We start from the raw sequence: 14,544 nt of genomic DNA, 5'->3' as shown, positions 1-14,544 counted from the left end.
TAATGGTCCTCACACAATATAATGCCCCCTAATGGTCCTCACACAATATAATGCCCCCTAATGGTCCTCACACAATATAATGCCCCCTAATGGTCCTCACACAGTATAGTGCCCCCTAATGGTCCTCACACAGTAAAATGACCCCTAAAAGTCCTCACACAGTGAAATGCCCCCTAATAGTCCTCACACAATACAATGCCCCCTAATGGTCCTCACACAGTATAATGCCCCCATAGTACCCCTACAGAGTATAATGCCCCCATAGTGCCCCTACAAAGTATATTGCCTCTACACATTATAATACTCCCATAGTGCCCCTACACAGTATAATGCCCCAATAGTGCCCCTACACAGTATAATGCCCCCATAGTGCCCCTACACAGTATAATGCCCCCATAGTGCCCCTACACAGTATAATGCCCCCATAGTGCCCCTACACAGTATAATGCCCCCATAGTGCCCCTACACAGTATAATGCCCCCATAGTGCCCCTACACAGTATAATGCCCCCATAGTGCCCCTACACAGTATAATGCCCCCATAGTGCCCCTACACAGTATAATGCCTCCTTATTGCCTCCACTCAGTATAAACGTTACGACCCCCCTCCCCCACACACTTCTCCATTATAACCAATCTCCAGCCCAGGACAGTAGGACAGGGCCTGAAATCTGGGACTGTCCCACCAATGAGTCAGGGATCAGCACTGGAGGACATTCATCTTTATGGGACTGTGTGAGCTGCATCAGTAAGGCGGGTTTACAAGGGACCCCTGTACTTGAGACTATGGACTCAAATTACAACTTACACCCCATCGTGGATAAGGAATATGTGGTCTATTGGAGTACCCCTAAGATACTGACTGTATATATTACAGCGGGGGTGCAGGTGGTCCCATGTCTGAATCTATTGCTTGTCTATGTTATCTGACAGTACAAAGAGAGATAACTCTGCACCAGATACATGACTGCTGCAGTACCAGGCACAGCCTGTGCACAAGAGCGGCGCTGTTCCTGAGCAGTTTCATGCTGATACAGATTACCTACACTGATACATTGTATCAATTGTATCTGGATGTAAATGGTGAATATTCACTGACAGCAAGCAGAGATCTGCAACATTGTAAGGAATTCATTTTATAGCGCAACAAAACTTTATTTATATATTGTCTGCAGTGACATAAAACAAGACGCCCATATAAATGCCATATAAGTTATTAGGGCCGGCACAGAAATAACCCGCCAGTGGCTGCTCTGTATATATGTCATTCCATAGCACAATACATGACCCTCCAACCACAACAAAAACTGGGGCCCCTCACCGCTCCCCTGTCACTAAATCCATCACAATGATCTTATTATTCTGCACTGGTGACAGAGGGGCCCAACACAGGAAACAGCCCGGAGGCCGGGACTACAGAGGAAGCAGGGTGAGTACACGAGCATGGGCATTACTATATAGTAACCAGGGGAGGGGGGTGGGGCGAGTGTAAGGGACGGTAGAAAATCCCAAATATGTATTGGCAAAACACAGTATTATAGTAGTTCTATTCTTGTACATAGGAGCAGTATTATAGTAGTTATATTCTTGTACATAGGAGGTAATATTATAGTAGTTATATTCTTGTACATAGGAGCAGTATTATAGTAGTTATATTCTTGTACATAGGAGTAGTATTATAGTAGTTATATTCCTGTACATAGGAGTAGTATTATAGTAGTTATATTCTTGTACATAGGAGCAGTATTATAGTAGTTATATTCTTGTACATAGGAGCAGTATTATAGTAGTAATATTCTTGTACATAGGAGTAGTATTATAGTAGTTATATTCTTGTACATAGGAGGTAGTATTATAGTAGTTATATTCTTGTACATAGGAGTAGTATTATAGTAGTTATATTCTTGTATATAGGAGCAGTATTATAGTAGTTATATTCTTGTACATATGAGGTAGTATTATAGTAGTTATATTCTTGTACATAGGAGTAGTATTATAGTAGTTATATTCTTGTATATAGGAGCAGTATTACAGTAGTTATATTCTTGTACATAGGAGGTAGTATTATAGTAGTTATATTCTTGTACATAGGAGTAGTATTATAGTAGTTATATTCTTGTACATAGGAGTAGTATTATAGTAGTTATATTCTTGAACATATGAGCAGTATTATAGTAGTTATATTCTTCTACATAGGAGCAGTATTATAGTAGTTATATTCTTGTAAATAGGAGGTAGTATTATAGTAGTTATATTCTTGTAAATAGGAGGTAGTATTATAGTAGTTATATTCCTGTACATAGGAGAAGTATTATAGTAGTTATATTCTTGTACATAGGAGTAGTATTATAGTAGTTATATTCTTGTACATAGGAGTAGTATTATAGTAGTTATATTCTTGTACATAGGAGTAGTATTATAGTAGTTATATTCTTGTACATAGGAGTAGTATTATAGTAGTTATATTCTTGTATATAGGAGCAGTATTATAGTAGTTATATTCTTGTACATAGGAGTAGTATTATAGTAGTTATATTCCTGTACATAGGAGTAGTATTATAGTAGTTATATTCTTGTACATAGGAGCAGTATTATAGTAGTTATATTCTTGTACATAGGAGCAGTATTATAGTAGTAATATTCTTGTACATAGGAGTAGTATTATAGTAGTTATATTCTTGTACATAGGAGTAGTATTATAGTAGTTATATTCTTGTATATAGGAGCAGTATTATAGTAGTTATATTCTTGTACATATGAGGTAGTATTATAGTAGTTATATTCTTGTACATAGGAGTAGTATTATAGTAGTTATATTCTTGTACATAGGAGTAGTATTATAGTAGTTATATTCTTGTACATAGGAGTAGTATTATAGTAGTTATATTCTTGTATATAGGAGCAGTATTATAGTAGTTATATTCTTGTACATAGGAGGTAGTATTATAGTAGTTATATTCTTGTACATATGAGGTAGTATTATAGTAGTTATATTCTTGTACATAGGAGTAGTATTATAGTAGTTATATTCTTGTATATAGGAGCAGTATTATAGTAGTTATATTCTTGTAAATAGGAGGTAGTATTATAGTAGTTATATTCTTGTAAATAGGAGGTAGTATTATAGTAGTTATATTCCTGTACATAGGAGAAGTATTATAGTAGTTATATTCTTGTACATAGGAGTAGTATTATAGTAGTTATATTCTTGTACATAGGAGTAGTATTATAGTAGTTATATTCTTGTACGTAGGAGTAGTATTATAGTAGTTATATTCTTGTATATAGGAGCAGTATTATAGTAGTTATATTCTTGTACATATGAGGTAGTATTATAGTAGTTATATTCTTGTACATAGGAGTAGTATTATAGTAGTTATATTCTTGTACATAGGAGTAGTATTATAGTAGTTATATTCTTGTACATAGGAGTAGTATTATAGTAGTTATATTCTTGTATATAGGAGCAGTATTATAGTAGTTATATTCTTGTACATAGGAGTAGTATTATAGCAGTTATATTCTTGTACATAGGAGCAGTATTATAGTAGTTATATTCTTGTACATAGGTGTAGTATTATAGTAGTTATATTCTTGTACATAGGAGGTAGTATTATAGTAGTTATATTCTTGTACATAGGAGTAGTATTATAGTAGTTATATTCTTGTACATAGGAGTAGTATTATAGTAGTTATATTCTTGAACATATGAGCAGTATTATAGTAGTTATATTCTTCTACATAGGAGCAGTATTATAGTAGTTATATTCTTGTACACAGAACACACTATTATAGTAATTACTTTGCTCTTATGTACAAGAATATAACTACTATAATACTACTCCTATGTACAAGAATATAACTACTATAATACTGCTTTTATGTACAAGAATATAACTACTATAATACTACTCCTATGTACAAGAATATAACTACTATAATACTACTCCTATGTACAAGAATATACCTACTATAATACTACCTCCTATGTACAAGAATATAACTACTATAATACTACTCCTATGTACAAGAATATAACTACTATAATACTACTCCTATGTACAAGAATATAACTACTATAATACTACTCCTATGTACAAGAATATAACTACTATAATACTGCTCCTATGTACAAGAATATAACTACTATAATAATACTCCTATGTACAAGAATATAACTACTATAATACTGCTCCTATGTACAAGAATATAACTACTATAATACTACCTCCTATGTACAAGAATATAACTACTATAATACTACCTCCTATGTACAAGAATATAACTACTATAATACTACTCCTATGTACAAGAATATAACTACTATAATACTGCTCCTATGTACAAGAATATAACTACTATAATAATACTCCTATGTACAAGAATATAACTACTATAATACTGCTCCTATGTACAAGAATATAACTACTATAATACTACCTCCTATGTACAAGAATATAACTACTATAATACTACTCCTATGTACAAGAATATAACTACTATAATACTACCCCCTATGTACAAGAATATAACTACTATAATACTACTCCTATGTACAAGAATATACCTACTATAATACTACCCCCTATGTTCAAGAATATAACTACTATAATACTACTCCTATGTACAAGAATATAACTACTATAATACTACTCCTATGTACAAGAATATTACTACTATAATACTACCTCCTATGTACAAGAATATAACTACTATAATACTACTCCTATGTACAAGAATATAACTACTATAATACTGCTCCTATGTACAAGAATATAACTACTATAATAATACTCCTATGTACAAGAATATAACTACTATAATACTGCTCCTATGTACAAGAATATAACTACTATAATACTACCTCCTATGTACAAGAATATAACTACTATAATACTACTCCTATGTACAAGAATATAACTACTATAATACTACCCCCTATGTACAAGAATATAACTACTATAATACTACTCATATGTACAAGAATATAACTACTATAATACTACTCCTATGTACAAGAATATAACTACTATAATACTACTCCTATGTACAAGAATATAACTACTATAATACTACTCCTATGTACAAGAATATAACTACTATAATACTACTCCTATTTACAAGAATATAACTACTATAATACTACTCCTATGTACAAGAATATAACTACTATAATACTACCTCCTATGTACAAGAATATAACTACTATAATACTACCTCCTATAATATATCTACTATAATACTACCGCCTATGTACAAGAATATAACTACTATAATACTACTCCTATGTACAAGAATATAACTACTATAATAATACTCCTATGTACAAGAATATAACTACTATAATAATGCTCCTATGTACAAGAATATAACTACTATAATACTGCTCCTATGTACAAGAATATAACTACTATAATACTACTCCTATGTACAAGAATATAACTACTATAATAATACTCCTATGTACAAGAATATAACTACTATAATAATGCTCCTATGTACAAGAATATAACTACTATAATACTGCTCCTATGTACAAGAATATAACTACTATAATACTACTCCTATGTACAAGAATATAACTACTATAATACTACTCCTATGTACAAGAATATAACTACTACAATACTACCCCCTATGTACAGGAATATAACTACTATAATACTGCTCCTATGTACAAGAATATAACTACTATAATACTACTCCTATGTACAAGAATATAACTACTATAATACTACTCCTATGTACAAGAATATAACTACTATAATACTACCTCCTATGTACAGGAATATAACTACTATAATACTGCTCCTATGTACAAGAATATAACTACTATAATACTACTCCTATGTACAAGAATATAACTACTATAATACTACCTCCTATGTACAAGAATATAACTACTATAATACTACTCCTATGTACAAGAATATAACTACTATAATACTACCTCCTATGTACAAGAATATAGCTACTATAATACTACCTCCTCTGTACAAGAATATAACTACTATAATACTACTCCTATGTACAAGAATATAACTACTATAATACTGCTCCTATGTACAAGAATATAACTACTATAATACCACTCTTATGTACAAGAATATAACTACTATAATACTACTCCTATGTACAAGAATATAACTACTATAATACCACTCTTATGTACAAGAATATAACTACTATAATACCACTCTTATGTACAAGAATATAACTACTATAATACTACTCCTATGTACAAGAATATAACTACTATAATACTACTCCTATGTACAAGAATATAACTACTATAATACTACTCCTATGTACAAGAATATAACTACTATAATACTACTCCTATGTACAAGAATATAACTACTATAATACTGCTCCTATGTACAAGAATATAACTACTATAATACTACTCCTATGTACAAGAATATAACTACTATAATACTGCTCCTATGTACAAGAATATAACTACTCTAATACTACTGCTATGTACAAGAATATAACTACTATAATACTGCTCCTATGTACAAGAATATAACTACTATAATACTACTCCTATGTACAAGAATATAACTACTATAATACTGCTCCTATGTACAAGAATATAACTACTATAATACTACTCCTATGTACAAGAATATAACTACTATAATACTACCTCCTATGTACAGGAATATAACTACTATAATACTGCTCCTATGTACAAGAATATAACTACTATAATACTACTCCTATGTACAAGAATATAACTACTATAATACTACTCCTATGTACAAGAATATAACTACTATAATACTACCTCCTATGTACAAGAATATAACTACTATAATACTACTCCTATGTACAAGAATATAACTACTATAATACTACCTCCTAGCTGTGAGGACGTGTTTTTGTAGCTCTCCTGAGGCTCCTGATGTCTGGAGATAGCCCAGGGCGGGGCCGCCCTGGGTGGGGAAGTTCCCCTGCCAAGGCCCAGGCTCCAAGGCCTTCTCTGGGAAGCAATTCCCAGACAACTAAAAAAATGGATGGAAATCCTAAAGTCCCCAGTAATGGGAATCGTGTCCAGTGTGTCAGCAGTCCTAGTGCAGCAAGCCAAGATGGGAAGAAAGTTGTAAAGGAAGAAGTAACGGAAGCAAGCAGTAGTACGGTGCAACAACCAAGCAAAATGGTTGAATGTAAGGAGCAAACTTTGCAGCCTGTGCAGACTCCATTGCAGGTTGCAGGTGTCCAGTCCACCCCACCCTCCTGCAGACAGAGGAGAACATCCCTGGAGAAGCAGACCATGCAGGAGAACATGCAGCAGTCTGTATTGGTACGGTCTGAGCGGACAAGATCTGGAAGCGGTAACTACAAAAATGTAGTGAAGGCAGTGGAGGAGATCAAAGGGAGACCAGCGGGGAAGCTTCAAGGTACCAGCAGTACAGTCACTGGAAATAAACTGGGACATAGTCCCCAGTCTGGACATTGTGGGCCCATGGCAGTGACAACAGCCGTAGCATGTCAGAAATCACAGGCTACACCAACCAGAAGCCATACTGGGGGTAACCAACCTGCAAAGCTTTCCAACAATGCACAGACTGTCACAGCTACTGAGCGAGCACCAGAACTGCGCCTGGCAGATGAGATACCAGCACTGGTCAAGCGACTGGAGACATTGAAGGCCAGTAAAATATATCTGCAGAGACAGATTGAATGTGCGTATAATCTAAAAAAGTCTGCATGCCCTGAGAAACTGGTGTTACTGGACAGGAAGCTGAGCGCACTGGCGAAAGAGCTCGCCGAGAACGTACGGGAGACCGAGACTGTACTGGAGCAAATGGGACCGGTGGGAGAATCATACAGAAACCAGCAGCGGTTCCAGGAATACCAGAAGTCACCATCACCTTGTGCTAAAGCTGGGTCTGAACCCTCTCAAGGTGGCAGCCAGCAGTCCCATGTAAAACCAGTTCTGCAGCCAGCAAGTTTCCCTTTTAAGGAAGGGAATTTGTACGGGAAAGCGACCAGTGTTCAGCAACAGCAAAAACCTGCAGCAGTTCTCAGCAAGGCACCACAAGTCCCAGCAACCAGCACTTTGCAACCAGGTCATGGACCCCTGCCTAATGGTAATGAAGTAGCAGCTGTGCAGACACCACAAGTCCCAGGAGACAAGTCATTGCAGCAGGACTATGGACTCTTACCTGAAGGTACTGGGGGAGTAACATATTTGGGGTTACAGGTTGTGGACTCTGTTGTGCAGGACTCTGCTGCCGCTGACTGTAGTGGTAATATGGACTCTGCTATGCAGGACTCTGCTGCCGCTGACTATAATACTAATATGGACTCTGCTGTGCAGGACTCTGCTGCCGCTGATTGTCTGACTAATGTGCCTGATATTATGGATATTCCTGTATGTGATAACGGCCCAGCAGGGGAAGGTGTTTCTGGGGGGGATCCTTCACGATCTATGGCGTCAGACCCCTCTGCAGTCCAGTCTCTGGAGTCTGGTGATATTGCAGACATAGAGGTTGATGGTGGGGCGGACACAGGACAGTCCAGTGTGCAGGACTTTCCCCCTCTGGATACTCGCACAGTAGCAGAACCACGTGGTACAGGTGCTCAGCAGCCCACACAGCGCCCACAAACACGCCAAGATGGCGGATCCGGCCGTACCTCCTCAGGGAATGCCTGGAGCCGCGGTGCTCCATCTTTTGCATCAAACTCCAATTATACAGGCCAGGCTTTCAGGAGGAGGAATGTAGTCAGGTTTAGGCACGGAGGTGCCAAGGAGGATCTGCCGGATAGGAGGTTTGTGGTCCGAGAGCTCCTATGTACCCAGATGGGCTTTGTGCCGACTGATATCCTGGCCGTCATAAACCTTCCTGACCGCCAGGGGTATGATGTTAGTTTTAAGCTGATGTCTGATCTGGACCGGTTCTGGGCCAATCTCACCAGGTTGAGAGATACGGAAGGTTGGGATAAGTTCAGTTTCATCCCCATCTCTAGGCCAGATACAGCCTCTGTCACAATTGTATTTTGGAATGAAGCCGTTCCCCCTCAGGACATTGTCATCTGGCTCAGGAGGCATTGTGACCTCATGTCCGATCTTACTAAGAACAGGGATGAAGACGGGGTCTGGACCGGTGGGTGGAGGGTCCTGGTGAAGTTGCGTCAGCAGAACAACATAACCCAACATCTGCCCAATTCGTTCTTTATAGGCCGAGAAAAAGGGATCTGCTTCTATGCGGGTCAGCCTCGCCGGTGCTTCAAGTGTGGGAAGGCCGGCCATGTGGCCAGTGTATGCTCCATGGTAAAGTGTAGCCTATGTAATGAAATGGGCCACGTGAGTGCCACATGCCAAAGCATTAGGTGTAACCTGTGCGGTAGGATCGGTCACCCCCACAGAGATTGTCCTGATGCCTGGCATAACATCTGTAAGGATAGCCCTGATGAGGACTTGCTGGCAGCGGCTGATGACATACAGGAGGAGGAGGAGGCGCTATTGTCAGGGTCAGTAGTCACGGAGGCGGAGCCTCAACCACATACAGGTGATACCACCCAAGACCAGGCCGAGTCAGGTCCCATTGAGACGACCATGGAGGTTGTCGAGCAGGTTGTACAACCCTCAGTGGTCGTCTCTTCTCCTGCCCGATCATCCAACAATAATAAAAGGAGGAAGAAGGATAAAGCCAGCCGTAAGCCTGAGGGTGAGTGGACCACGGTAGAAAAGCCCACAAAGATGAGAGTAAGTAGTGCAGGCGAGGTCACTGCAACGGGGAATAGATTTAGTGTCCTATCAGAGTCAGACGGAGAAGCAGAACTAGACAGAGAACTCTCACGAATGATGGCGGAGTATGAGGATGAACCAGAGGGCGATCCCCCCACTAAGAGGAGACCCCACCGAGATGAGGGGCAGTCCGAATCAGACATGGAAACAGCTGGTCACCAGGACACCTCTGACTCTGATCTATGACAATGGGGCCCATCTCTCTGTTTCTCATATTCCTAGTTGTTCTGATGGCAGGTTTCTATCTTAAAGTTATCTCTAGTAATGTGAATAGCATCCGAGCAAGGAGGACAAGACACGCAGTGTATGAACATCTGAGATATCTTGATGCCGATGTCTATTTCTTACAAGAAACCCGTTTAAATACTTTAGGACTAATACAAGAAGCAGAGAGAGAATGGAAATCTGGCCCGTCCTTCTGGTCTCTGGCTATGGAACCTTATGCCGGGGTTTCTATACTGTTTAACACCCCTGATGTCACCATACACAGATTCACTGAGGTTCTGATGGGGAGGTGCCTGGTTTTAGAAGTTACCATCCGAGGCAGAAGGCTCCGACTCATTAATATCTATGGTCCACCGCAGTCGGTGATTGAAAGGGCACGTCTGTTTGATGAAGTCAAGCAGTACTTGTTTACATCTGTTCCGGTAGTCATGGCAGGGGACTTCAATGCCACCATGTCATCCAGTGACAGACCTACTGGTAGGCCTCTCACCAGGGACTGCAAGGTCTTAAGCAGAATTATTTCACAGGCTGGTCTGTCTGATGTGTTTACTGAGGGTGGTAGGAAACCAAAATTCACTTACTCCTGCGCTGGTAGATGCAGTCGGATAGACTTAGCTCTGGTCAGTCCCGCTGAGCATGTTAGTGAGAAAAGTGAAAAGACAGTCCCTTATTCTGACCATCTGGCTTTGTATTTTTGCTTGGGCTCCACAAAACGCCCTGATATTGGGAGAGGCCTATGGAAGCTCAATTCCAGCCTCTTGGACGATGACTGTGTCCGGAGTTGTGTCCACTCTCTATTTCAGAACCAGCTTGAGAGAGTGGTGTTTTATGACAACATGGCAGACTGGTGGGAGGATGTCAAGGAGGAGATCAGATCCCTCTTAAGGAGACTGTCAGTTAAGAAGGGGAAGAGTAAGTATAGCCAGTATCTCAGGCTGCGGAAAGAATTAGAGTCACTCTATTCGGCGGGCGGGGATAACCAACAGAAGATTGACCGGCTGAAATCTGAGATCAGTCAGTATCAGTACCGCAGGTATACATCCCTGGTTCTTGAACGGGATTATGGGTCCTTAGGGGCTCCGGATCCTTTTGAGAATTGCAGGGAGCGGGTGGCAAATAAATCGGTCACAGGTCTCACTGACTCCCAGGGTGTGTTACAGGAGTCTCGGGAGGGTATCCTGGGGGTGGTGAGAACTTACTATGCTGACTTGTTTCAGAAGAAGGTTTTGGATAGAGAGAAGGTGGCTCAATTCTTGGAGGCAACTCCAGGTCCTGATACTAATGATTTGGACTTTTCTCCTTTGACAGCAGAGTTAACAGTGGAGGAGGTGAAAGAGGCCATAGATAAGTTACATCTGAAGAAGGCACCAGGTCCAGATGGGATTACAGCTGAGTTCTATAAGAAATTCCGAGACCTCTTGGCACCAATTCTCGTGGATGTATACAAAACTAGTCTAGAAAACCACCTGATGCCTCCATCCATGAGAGTGTCCTCCCTGATCCTGCTGTCTAAAGGTAAAGAGCCTAGTGACATCAAGAACTGGAGGCCGATTGCCCTCTTGAATGTCGATAGGAAGATTCTTGCAAAAATTCTGTTCTCTAGATTAGTTTGTTTGTCCCCGGCACTGTTGGCAGGCTCTCAGTTTGGCACAGTTAAAGGGCGGAACATCTCTGGAGCAGTTATCTCGATAAGGGAGATGTTTGAGAGATGTAAAGCTCTGAGGTGTGGGAGATATGTTGTGAGTCTTGACCAGGCTAAGGCCTTTGACAGAGTAGACCATGAGTATCTATGGGCGACTTTGACAAAGTACGGTATTCCGGGACAATTTGTGGATTGGCTGAGAACTTTGTACCATGAGGCGGAGAGCTTTCCTCTGATTAATGGTTGGCAGGGTGATGCTTTCAGGGTTGAGGCAGGGGTGAGACAAGGTTGCCCACTGAGTCCATTACTGTATGTGTTTGCCATAGACCCGTTTCTTAGGTCACTGCAGGAGTGTGATTTTCAGGGGGCGCCGGTCCCCCACTGCTTGCCCCTGAGAGTTGTTGCCTACGCGGATGATGTGACTGTGGTGATATCTGAGCCTCGTGAGGTGGAGATGTTGTCTGCAGCCATCAGAAGTTACTCAGAGGCCTCCGGGTCTCTTGTCAACCTTGAGAAGAGTCAAGCTCTCTGGACGGGTCATACTGGTCCTACATTTGATCTGCCGCAGTTTGCCCAGGCCTCCTCCTATATTAAGATCCTTGGGGTGAAATTCGGGAGGGATGATAATTGCAGACTAAATTGGGAAGAAAAGTTGGAATCCGGAAATGCAAAGGTTCAGCGATGGAAGAACTGGAGGCTGACCTATAGAGAAAGGGTTAAAATGTTGAAGACTTACCTGGTCCCTGTCTTCTTGTACGTCTCTGTTGTCTTTCCTTTGCCAGAATCTTTCTCCGCTAGGCTCTTTAGCCTGTTCTTCCAACTTTTGTGGGGGAACAGGTTGAACCCAGTAAAAAGAGGGATAACCTACCTACAGAGGAGAGAGGGTGGGCTGGATATGTTAAATCCAAGGGTGTTTTTTGACTCCATGTTTCTAAAAGTAAATTTTGGTTGCCTGGACTCAGATAACAGCTCCCTGTGGGTAAATAGTATCAGGGACTGGATATTGCCTTTTGCAGAATCCTGGGTGCGAGGCGGCAGCCTTAAGAGGGGTCGATCGACTCGTGACTACCTCCCCCAGTATCTGGACTATGGCATAAGGTGCCTGAAAAAATGGGGTATTGAAAAGACCTATCTGGTGAGTAAGACCAGAAGAGATCTATACACCAGGGTATGTAAGACCTTCTATTGTCTCCAGCCGGCATTGAGGGACTGTACATCTATAACCCTGCAGGATAGTCTGAGGCTCCTCACTGGTCTGAGGCTCCCTGCAAAGTTCTTTGACATTGCCTGGCTATCTCTGCATGGGAAACTTTTTGTAAGAGGCAACCTAAAACATCTCAGTGTGACAGATCGGGCATGTCCATTGGGTTGCCAGCAGGAGGAGACCATGGCACATTTTATATCAGAGTGCGGGGGAGGGCGAAAGATCTGGCAGGAAATATCCCGGAGGCTGAAAATTCCCCGATTACAATCACTCAAATACCCCGAAATCATATATGGCATCCCAACTAATATAGGTGACATTAACCGGGAGACCCTGTATATTATTATTACTGTCATCAAATATTATCACTGGCATACGAGGACCCAGGTGTCCCTACACAGAGAGCCCTTCCGTCATATGACCGCTGTCACATATATCATGTCTGAACTGAGGTGGATAAAGTCTCTGGAGGTCAGAAAAAAGTCTGATAATGTAAAATTGTGGAGAAATGTATATATCGATTGCTGAATATTCTGATAACACTGCAAATAAGTCTGTTCATTTATTTATGGATTTATTTTTTTTTCCCCCTCTTTATCCTGCCAGCAATGGACTCTTAAGTTAAAGTGATTCTCATTTTTGTTATCTGACAGACATGTCTGATTTATGTTATATTATTATTATTATTATTATTATTAGTTATTAATTCTGCTGGAATGTAATGTATTTTTGTTTTGTTTTTACTAATAAAAATTACCTCCTCTGTACAAGAATATAACTACTATAATACTACCTCCTATGTACAAGAATATAGCTACTATAATACTACCTCCTCTGTACAAGAATATAACTACTATAATACTACTCCTATGTACAAGAATATAACTACTATAATACTGCTCCTATGTACAAGAATATAACTACTATAATACCACTCTTATGTACAAGAATATAACTACTATAATACTACTCCTATGTACAAGAATATAACTACTATAATACTGCTCCTATGTACAAGAATATAACTACTATAATACTGCTCCTATGTACAAGAATATAACTACTCTAATACTACTGCTATGTACAAGAATATAACTACTATAATACTGCCCCTATGTACAAGAATATAACTACTATAATACTACTCCTATGTACAAGAATATAACTACTATAATACTACCTCCTATGTACAAGAATATAACTACTATAATACTGCTCCTATGTACAAGAATATAACTACTATAATACTACTCCTATGTACAAGAATATAACTACTATAATACTACCTCCTATGTACAGGAATATAACTACTATAATACTGCTCCTATGTAGAAGAATATAACTACTATAATACTACTCCTATGTACAAGAATATAACTACTATAATACTACCTCCTATGTACAAGAATATAACTACTATAATACTACTCCTATGTACAAGAATATAACTACTATAATACTACCTCCTATGTACAAGAATATAGCTACTATAATACTACCTCCTCTGTACAAGAATATAACTACTATAATACTACCTCCTATGTACAAGAATATAGCTACTATAATACTACCTCCTCTGTACAAGAATATAACTACTATAATACTACTCCTATGTACAAGAATATAACTACTATAATACTGCTCCTATGTACAAGAATATAACTACTATAATACCACTCTTATGTACAAGAATATAACTACTATAATACTACTC

The sequence above is a fragment of the Leptodactylus fuscus genome, chromosome 6, assembly GCF_031893055.1.
Source record: "Leptodactylus fuscus isolate aLepFus1 chromosome 6, aLepFus1.hap2, whole genome shotgun sequence".
Lineage (NCBI taxonomy): Eukaryota > Metazoa > Chordata > Amphibia > Anura > Leptodactylidae > Leptodactylus > Leptodactylus fuscus.
The sequence above is the reverse complement of the archived record's forward strand: the minus strand, read 5'-3'. Positions refer to the sequence as shown.